The sequence below is a fragment of the Schistocerca gregaria genome, unplaced genomic scaffold, assembly GCF_023897955.1.
Source record: "Schistocerca gregaria isolate iqSchGreg1 unplaced genomic scaffold, iqSchGreg1.2 ptg000049l, whole genome shotgun sequence".
Classification (NCBI taxonomy): Eukaryota; Metazoa; Arthropoda; class Insecta; order Orthoptera; family Acrididae; genus Schistocerca; species Schistocerca gregaria.
In genome coordinates this window covers 651,635-661,548 of record NW_026061705.1, presented here as the reverse complement: position 1 = coordinate 661,548, position 9,914 = coordinate 651,635, and the positions used below count along the sequence as shown (strand labels likewise).

Here is a 9,914-nt window from a genome sequence, read left to right as displayed (position 1 = left end):
ATGCATACAAGTGAATCTCGTTTCTCTAAAGGTCTCTTTAATTTTCCTGTAGGCAGTATCTATCTTACCCCTAGTGATATGCGCCTCTACATCCTTACGTTTGTCCTCTAGATATCCCTGCTTAGCCATTTTGCACTTCCTGTCGATCTCATTTTGAGACATTAGTATTTCTTTTTGCCGGCTTAATTTACTGCATTTTTGTATTTTCTCCTTTCATAAATTAAATTCAATATATCTTCTGTTACCCTCTTTCTCTGCGCATGTCAAGTTCCGTAGGCCCAAATTGAGGAGCAAATCTTCAAGGTCATGGAACGTGTCAGTATCTACATCTACATCCGTACTCCGCAAGCCGCCTAACGGTGTGTGGCGGAGGGTACCCTGAGTACCTCTATCCGTTCTCCCTTCTATTCCAGTCTCGTATTGTACGTGGAAAGAAGGATTCTCGGTATGCTTCTGTGTGGGCTCTAATCTCTCTGATTTTATCCTCGTGGTCTCTTCGCGAAATATAAGTAGGAGGGAGCAATACACTGTTTGACTCTTCGGTGAAGGTATGTTCTCGAAACTTCAACAAAAGCCCATGCAAAGCTACGGAGCGTCTCTCCTGCAGAGTCTTCCACTGTAGGTTATCTATCATCTCCGTAACGCTTTCGCGATTACTAAATGATCCTGCAACGAAGCGCGCTGCTCTCCGTTGGATATTCTCTATCTCTTCTATCAAACCTATCTGGTGTGGATCCCACACTGCTGAGCAGTATTCAAGCAGTGGGCGAACAAGCGTACTGTAACCTACTTCCTTTGTTGTCGGATTGCATTTCCTTAGGATTCTTCCAATGAATCTCAGTCTGGCATCTGCTTTACCGACGATCAACTTTATATGAACATTCCATTTTAAATCACTCCTAATGCGTACTCCCAGATAATTTATGGAATTAACTGCTTCCAGTTGCTGACCTGCTATTTTGTAGCTAAATGATAAGGGACCTATCTTTCTATACATTCGCATCACATTACACTTGTCTACATTGAGATTCAATTGCCATTCCGTGCACCATGCGTCAGTTCGCTGCAGATCCTCCTGCATATCAGTACAATTTTCCATTGTTGCAACCTCTCGATACACCACAGCATCATCTGCAAAAAGCCTCAGAGACTTTCCGATGTCATCCACCAGGTCATTTATGAATATTGTGAATAGCAACGGTCCTATGACACTCCCCTGCGGCACACCTGAAATCACTCTTACTTCGGAAGACTTCTCTCCATTGAGAATGACATGCTGCGTTCTGTTATCTAGGAACTCCTCGATCCAAGCACACAACTGATCTGATAGTCCGTATGCTCTTACTTTGTTCATTAGACGACTGTGGGGAACTGTGTCAAACGCCTTGCGGAAGTCAAGAAACACGGCATCTACTTGTGAACCCGTGTCTAAGGCCCTCTGAGTCTCGTGGACGAATAGCGCGAGCTGGGTTTCACACGGCCGTCTTTTTCGAAACCCATGCTGATTCCTACAGAGTAGATTTCTAGTCTCCAGAAAAGGCATTATACTCGAACATAATACGTGTTCCAAAATTCTACAACTGATCGACGTTAGAGATATAGGTCTATAGTTCTGCACATCCGTTCGACGTCCCTTCTTGAAAACGGGTATGACCTGTGCCCTTTTCCAATCCTTTGGAACGCTTCGCTCTTCTAGAGACCTACGGTACACCGCTGCAAGAAGGGGGCAAGTTCCTTCGCGTATTCTGTGTAAAATCAAACTGGTATCCCATCAGGACCAGAGGTCTTTCCTCTTTTGAGCGATTTTAATTGTTTCTCTATCCCTCTGTCGTCTATTTCGATATCTACCATTTTGTCAACTGTGCGACTTCAAGAGAAGGAAGCACAGTGCAGTCTTCCTCTGTGAAACAGCTTTGGAAGAAGACATTTAGTATTTCGGCCTTTAGTCTGTCATCCTCTGTTTCAGTACCATTTTGGTCACAGAGTGTCTGGACATTTTGTTTTGATCCACCTACCGCTTTGACATAGGACCAAAATTTCTTACGATTTTCTGCCAAGTCAGTACATAGAACTTTACTTTCGAATTCATTGAAAGCCTCTCGCATAGCCCTCCTTACACTACATTTCGCTTCGCGTAATTTTTGTTTGTCTGCAAGGCTTTGGCTATGTTTATGTTTGCTGTGAAGTTCCCTTTGCTTCCGCAGCAGTTTTCTAACTCGGTTGTTGTACCACGGTGGCTCTTTTCCATTTCTTACGATCTTCCTTGGCACATACTCATCTAACGCATATTGTTCGATGGTTTTGAACTTTGTCCACTGACCCTCAACACTATCTGTACTTGAGACAAAACTTTTGTGTTGAGCCGTCAGGTACTCTGTAATCTGCTTTTTGTCACTTTTGCTAAACAGAAAAATCTTATTACCTTTTTAATATTTCTATTTACGGCTGAAATCGTCGATGCAGTAACCGCTTTATGATCGCTGATTCCCTGTTCTGCATTAACTGATTCAAATAGTTCGGGTCTGTTTGTCACCAGAAGGTCTAATATATTATCGCCACGAGTCGGTTCTCTGTTTAACTGCTCAAGGTAGTTTTCAGATAAAGGACTTAAAAATATTTCAATGGATTCTTTGTCCCTGCCACCCGTTATGAACGTTTGAGTCTCCCAGTCTATATCCAGCAAAATTAAAATCTCCTCCCAGAACTATAACATTTCCCTAAGGGGCTCCATCACTAGCCTAACGTTGGAGCTCCCAATAACTAATAAACCCCTCCCCCCGTGTGCCTGCTCGGACCTTGCTGAAGGAGCAGCCACATGTCCATTCACAGGCAGAGCGGGCGATGCCACACGGCCAGCCTCCACATTGACCCTCCGCCTCGTGCGCCGCGAACGCCACTGAACCCGCCACTCCCCTTGGGGAGAGGGTGGCCCAACCGCGCCCGGTATCCGCGAAGATCTCTCGACAGCAGGGACAGTGGGTGAAGCATCTAATACCTGGGGTGCACCATGCGACGCACCAGACTCCCCACTGCCGCTACACTCCGAGGCAGCAGCCTGAAGACGGCTGACCGCGGCCATCAACACGCTCAGCTGTTCGCGAAGAGTGGCCAGCGTCCGTACACAGCAGTCACACATCCTATCCATCCTAAGGAATCAATTTACCGAAGAGACTTAATCAACTTTTAAGTAGACTGCTAATTCACTAAAGGCGATTGATTACTGACTAAACTGTGATTGCTAACCACTTCTTGTGGAAAACAATGAAAATAGCACTACCTGTCTCTGGACTGTATTCAAAACAAACACTAGCACTACTGGCACTATGGCTGACTACAAGGACTCTGACTGTATTCAAAACAAACACGAAATCTATGTAACACTATTACTAGCACTCGACAATTAAAGCTTCCTAAAAGCAAAAACACACGGAAGAAGAAGTGACAAGTAAGAAAAATAGAGTTAATACTTAAATTAAGGTAGCTCGCTGCACAGCAGACGTGAAGCAGCCGGCGGTTAGGGCGACACATGAACTTACAACAAAAAAGTAATAACAGATAGAAATACATGTTCATGAACCTGAGAGAAAATCAGTCCATAAGTTTAAGCAAACGCTATCAGCAGTACAATGAGAATCAGCTTAATTTTTCAATTAACTCCTCGACAGAATAAAAGGAGTGACTCATGAGGAAACACTCCAGTTTCGATTTGAAAGCGCGTGGATTACTGCTAAGAGTTTTGAATTCGAGTGGCAGCTTATTGAAAATTGATGCAGCAGTATACTGCACACATTTTTGCACATGAGTTAAGGAAGTCCGATCCAAATGGAGGTTTGATTTCTGCCGAGTATTAACCGAGTGAAAGCTGCTTATTGTTGGAAATAAACTAATATTGGTAACAAGAAACGACAATAAGGAATATACATATTGAGAGGCCAATGTCAAAATACCCAGACTCCCTGAACAGAAGTCGACAAGAGGTTCGTGAACTCACACCACTTTTTGCCCGAACCTCCAGTTTCTGAGCCAAAAATATCCTTCTAGAATGGGAAGAGTTACCCAAAAACATAATACCATACGACATAAGTGAATGGAAATAAGCAAAGTAGACTAATTTACTTGTCGAAGTATCACTCACTTTCGGCACCGTTCCAATAGTGAAAATGGCAGTATTAAGTCTTTGAACAAGATCCTGAACGTGGGCTTTCCACGACATCTTACTATTTATTTGAACACCTAGGAATGTGAACCGTTCAGTTTCACCAATCATATGCCCATTCTGTGAAATTAAAACGTCAGGTTTTGTTGAATTGTGTGTTAGAAAATGTAAAAACTGAAGCTTACTGTGATTTAACATTAGTTTATTTTCTACAAGCCATGGACTGAGGTCATGTACTGCACTACTTGAAACGGAGTCAATGTTGCACCCAACATCCTTTACTACCAAGCTAGTGTCATCAGCAAACAGAAATATTTTAGAGTTACCCGTAATACTTGAGGGCATATCATTTATATAAATAAGGAACTGGAGCAGCCCCAACACTGATCCCTGAGGAACCCCCTCCCCCTTGACAGTACACCACTCAGATCCCTCATCACACTGTATTACTTTCCCCCATTCCCGTAGATCGTTCCCTAATGATCTTCCTGAAACACTCTAAAACTTCTGATTCTGTCAGTTCTTTCAGGTCCCATCTCCTTAAATTCCCACCTTTTTCCAGTTTCTTCAGTTTAATCTACAGTTCATAATCAATATATTGTGATCAGAGTCCACATTTGCCCCTTACAATTTAAAATCTGGTTCCTAAATCTCTGTCTTACCATTATATAATATATATGAAATATTGCAGTATCTCCAGGTGTCTTCCACGTATACAATCTTCTTTCATGATTTTTGAACCAAGTGTTAGCTATGATTAAGTTATGCTCTGGGCAAAAACCTACCAGGCGGCTTCCTCTTTCATTTTTTACCCCCATTCCATATTCACCTACTACGTTTCCTTTTCTTCCATTTCCTACTGTCGAATTCCAGTCACCCATTAATATTAAATTTTCATCTCCCATCACTATCCGAATGATTTCTTTTATCTCATCACATATTTCATCAATTTCTTCATCATCTGCGGACTACTTTTACGACTTTGGTAGGCGTGGGATTCGTGGCTATCTTGGCCACAACAATGCGTTCACTATGCTGTTTGTAGTAGCTTACCCGCATTCCTATTTTTATTAATTATTAGACCTACTTATGCATTAGCTTCATATTAGCCTTCCTAATACTAAAATCTATATCCGATGTTAACAATGACGCCGGTGGATGGACTATCAGGAAATTACTGACCGTCGAGAAAGTCACAAATATAACCGACAAGCTAATGGGCCCTTCACAGGAAAAGGTTTTTTGCCAGAAAACGGGGAAAATTGAAACCCAGCAAATGAGTAAAAAAATGTATATTAACTGACAAAAAAAATAGTGTACGCACACAACTTACACAACAATAGTCTGGGATTACTCTATTACGTAATACAGTTTTTGTGATTGTATCTTGCAGCTTTAGTTATTTTTAATTAAAAGAGGCTTTAAAAGGACAGAAAGAACGCGTTGGACTACGCTACAGATCGTTCTGTTAGCACAGTCTTTACTTTGTAATCACTTTCGTTGACTTCGGCAACTCTCAACAGAAATCTCCAACCTAACCGAGACAATGTGCTACGATACAGCCGAGATCATGACAAGAGAATGGGCTACATCACACTCGAAGTAAATGTATATAGGTAAGGATCCCCATGACCTGTATACGTCTGTTATAAAAAATCTCCAAGCCACTCTCCTCAAATAGACCGCAATCTTCTCTTGACCTTCAACTGTTACTATTTCAGAATTAAAAACCAGATTCAAAGAAAATTTGGCTACAAGGTACAAAACTAGAAAAATAAAAATAATAAAAGTGAGAACGTGAAACATGTTAGCAATAACCATAAACAGGAGATTTACAGAAAATATAATTGAGAAAGGAAATCATTAATATTATCGACCGTTTAGGAACTCTAGGCTACGAAATGGATAAAACCACATATCGAATAAGTGGTGGAAGAGTTAGTGTGTTTTAAGATTAAATCCAAACAAGAATTAGAGAAAAATATATCGAAGCAAGGCCTCTATTACGAAAAATTGCTAAATCTCGAGACAAATTGTGTCCTTCTGTATTAGATGAAATGTTTTGGCCCCTAGTACGGATGAAACAGTATCTGCAGTATCAACAGGAACTTCGGACATGTGTTTCATATTTCATCCAAGCCTGCAGTCTATAAATATTTAAACAAAATACTAAAACAAAATACCACTACAGGGGAATTACTTACGAAGGACACAATTACGTATGTAGGCTTAATACGAACTACAACTGTTTTTATAAATCGCTATAGTTGCCTTGGACTAACGACGAGCAAATATCAATATAACCTGTACGCTTTTCAAAGCTGTTATCCATGAAAAAGCCAAACTACGTATCGTGAACAAAATACAATTTAACACCGAAACAATGACATTAGCTGACAATGGGCACAGACTTTAGTCAATGGGCACTGTTGAAAATTTGTGCCAGACCAGGATTAGCACCCGAGTCCCCTGGTTACGAGGGAGAGGCAATGATCACTGTGTCCGAATTACACAGTGGTCAACAGAATAGCACGAACTGCCCGAGCATGCCGTTCTTTAGATCCAAATTCTCAATTTCTCTATAGACTGCTAATGCACTGCTCCTTGAACATAATCCTCCTCCCTTTAATTATACAGTACATGGCCAAAAAAACAGACACCGAATATATGCAAACTTGGCCTTACGAACATTGCAGACGTCGTCTATGTAACACACGTCAAACTTCAAAGAATTTACCAATTCGTTGCATTGTTTACTATAGACCACAAATCAAGTAACGTAAAAAAAGCACTGCGTCTATTGAGATCATGATTCAGAGTTAAAAAAAACTAATAAGTCGCCTACATACTACAGTTGCTGCCGAAAGAGGAGAACCATTATTTTCCCACAAAAGGAAATATAGTTAAAATTACGCTTCTATTTCGGTTAGTTTATGCGGTTACAAAAATTTGCAGTGAAAGTTAAATAGTGGACTCTACCCTCCCCCCACCAGAAACGTAGTTATCGTGGCTGTTGTGAGACTTTTGTACACAGTTAGAGAAAGTGTGTTAAATGTGGCGCGGACGGAAACGCTAGGCTACGCTACAGGGCAATCTGCTCGCACAACGTTTAGTCGGCATTCATAATCGTTGGCGTAAACAACTCTCAATCAAATTACCACCTTCCAACCTAACTTAGATCTCGGGCTACACTACCAATCGGCCTGTCATCACAACCAAAAATTCATTGAGGGGGGTGGGGGGATTTCCTGTAGCTCTCTCTAATGTATCTCTAGGCAAAACTGCCAGTTTTGTCAGACTCAACAGCAAGATTTAGCAATGGTAAACACTTTTGAGACGGCTCGTAATTTTAGAATAGTCCTCTTCGTCTTACTTGGCATAAATTGTTCGCTGGCGTCCCAGCAGCTAGCTCCCTCAGTGTCTGCTTCTGCCATCGCACCACGCTAGTCTGCTGTTGTCCTAGCAGACCGAACGCACCGCACATCCGATACCTTCGGAACCACTCACTGGCCAGTTAGCAACTGAGCGGAACACTGTTTACATCGTGAAAGGAAAACTATGCAAAGATGTACACTTAAATGGCACGACTGAGTAGCACACACACAGTAATATCTGAGGAATATCCTTCGACACGCGCAGAACGAAAGTCTTCTCGCGAACGTACAGCGTCTCTGAAAAAAAATCTCGTGACTATATTCCGGCGTTACGGCCAGGTTCTCATACAAATGAGCAAAAAAGGGTACATTTGAAATTTTTTTTGAGACAATGAAAATACATTCGAACGATCTGTTTGGGAATTACGAGTGACAATACTATGAGCTTAATTTTAGATTTTCAATAAAAAATGACGCCCGTAATTATGATTTGATCAAGGGCCTGCGAGACTGGAGTACGCAGAGCGCGTGCAGTGTGGCACCTCATATGTTACCTGAATTCAAAAATGGGTAACATCAGTTGATACTACATTATTCCTCTGAAATTGAAAATGGATAACATCAGTCGATAAAACATAAAATTTATGGGAGCGTATACCTAACCGCAATGAAACAACCTTAAATTTAACGATACAGTGCTAATTCGAACTTTGAGTTCGATTTTTGAGGGTTTGTTTCACTCCTTATGCCTACACAAAAATTAGTTAATATTAACAAATGTCATATTATAGCTATAAGTTCCTAAGAAAAGTGTTTACTTTTAGGGGTCAGAGGTAGATGTTAAGAGAACGAACCACTTTTAATTTATGCTGCATGCCGTTCTGAGAAAATAGTTACCCGAAAAAAATGTGTTCAAAGTTTAGGGAAAACATTTAGTTATATTATTACTTCGATTTGCATGAACTGAGTGTTACATATATATTTTTAATGTCGCTGAAAACGAATCTGAAGTCAGATTTTCAATATTCAAAACAGCTAATCCAATACGGAGGGCAACCGATTATGTTTTGACCAATTTTTACCAAAAATGTATTTTCGTTATTTACGTTTAGTCTGCAAGTCAAGGAGTATTTATCAACCCTTCCTCTACCTCTGATTGTTCCTAGACAGCAACTTCCTGTTCTTCTTGGCAGGAAAAGCCGATCTGTCTAAGCTGGATATGCAGCACTCGGCAGCCTGCACTTGATATTCGTCCGTATTTTCGGTGAGTATGTTTGCATGCATTATGCAGTATGAATCATTTTGAGCACGTGCGACACGGGACGAGTTATCATCTACATCTACATGGATACCCTGCAAAACACATTTAAGTGCCTGGCAAAGGGTTCATCGAATCACCTTCACAACTGATAATTAATTGAAACCCTCAGCTGCCGACAGGTGTTGTTGATATACTTCGATGGGGACAGCTGAAAAGTGTGCCCCTACTGGGACTCGAACCCAGAATCTCCTGCTTACAAGGCAGACGCTCAATCCATCTGAGCCATCGAGGGCACACATGAACAGCACGACTGCAGGAATTTATCCCTCGCACGCTTCCCGTGAGACTCACATCCCCAACCGTCCATAATCCGCATACGTAATGTACTTAATAGGTATTTGTCCATCCACTCATTACTGGCTCACACTAAGGTGACGATTCCCGTAAGAGTTCCGGCAACCTGTGCGCATTCGCACAGACGAAGGTCAATGGCTGGGTAACGTTTAACCATAGATATAAAGACAGTAACTGCTCTCGAAAGAACAGGCGCCACTGACGACCTTGCAACTCTTCTAGAATACATGATAGACCGGCCGATGTGGCCGAGCGGTTGTAGGCGCTTCAGTCGGGAGCCACGCGACCGCTACGGTCGCAGGTTCAAATCCTGCCTCGAGCATGGGTGTGTGTGATGTCCTTAATTTAGTTAGGTTTAAGTCGTTCTAAGTTCTAGGAAACTGATGACCTCAGATGTTAAGTCCCAAAGTGCTCAGAGCCATTTGAACCATCAGTCCCTATGTTTACACACTACTTACAGTAACTTATGCTAAGGACAACACACACACAACAATGCCCGAGGGAGGACTCGAACCTCCAACAGGGGGAGCCGCGCGAACCGTGACAAGGCGTTGGACACATGGCGGGTACCCCGCGCGGCTCATGGCAGCCGTGACACTGCTTCAAACAATGGACTGTAGAAACTTTTGTAAAGCACGGATTAAAAAAAAAAACTTTCTGTTCCAAGAGTCTAGACAAGTACACCTTTAAAAAATGCAACTACAAAGAAATTGAATTTTCGAACGTTTTGAATGAGAACCTGTCCTTATGGAACACCGTTGATCAAATG

At 41.7% G+C, this 9,914-nt stretch overlaps 1 non-coding gene across 1 annotated transcript; it reads right to left on the bottom strand.

The window, feature by feature from the left end:
- Positions 1-9,009: 9,009 nt before the first annotated feature.
- Trnat-ugu (transfer RNA threonine (anticodon UGU)) lies at positions 9,010-9,084 on the bottom strand. Its single transcript has one exon. It is a non-coding gene; the product is annotated as a tRNA-Thr (tRNA).
- Between the last annotated feature and the right edge of the window lie 830 nt (positions 9,085-9,914).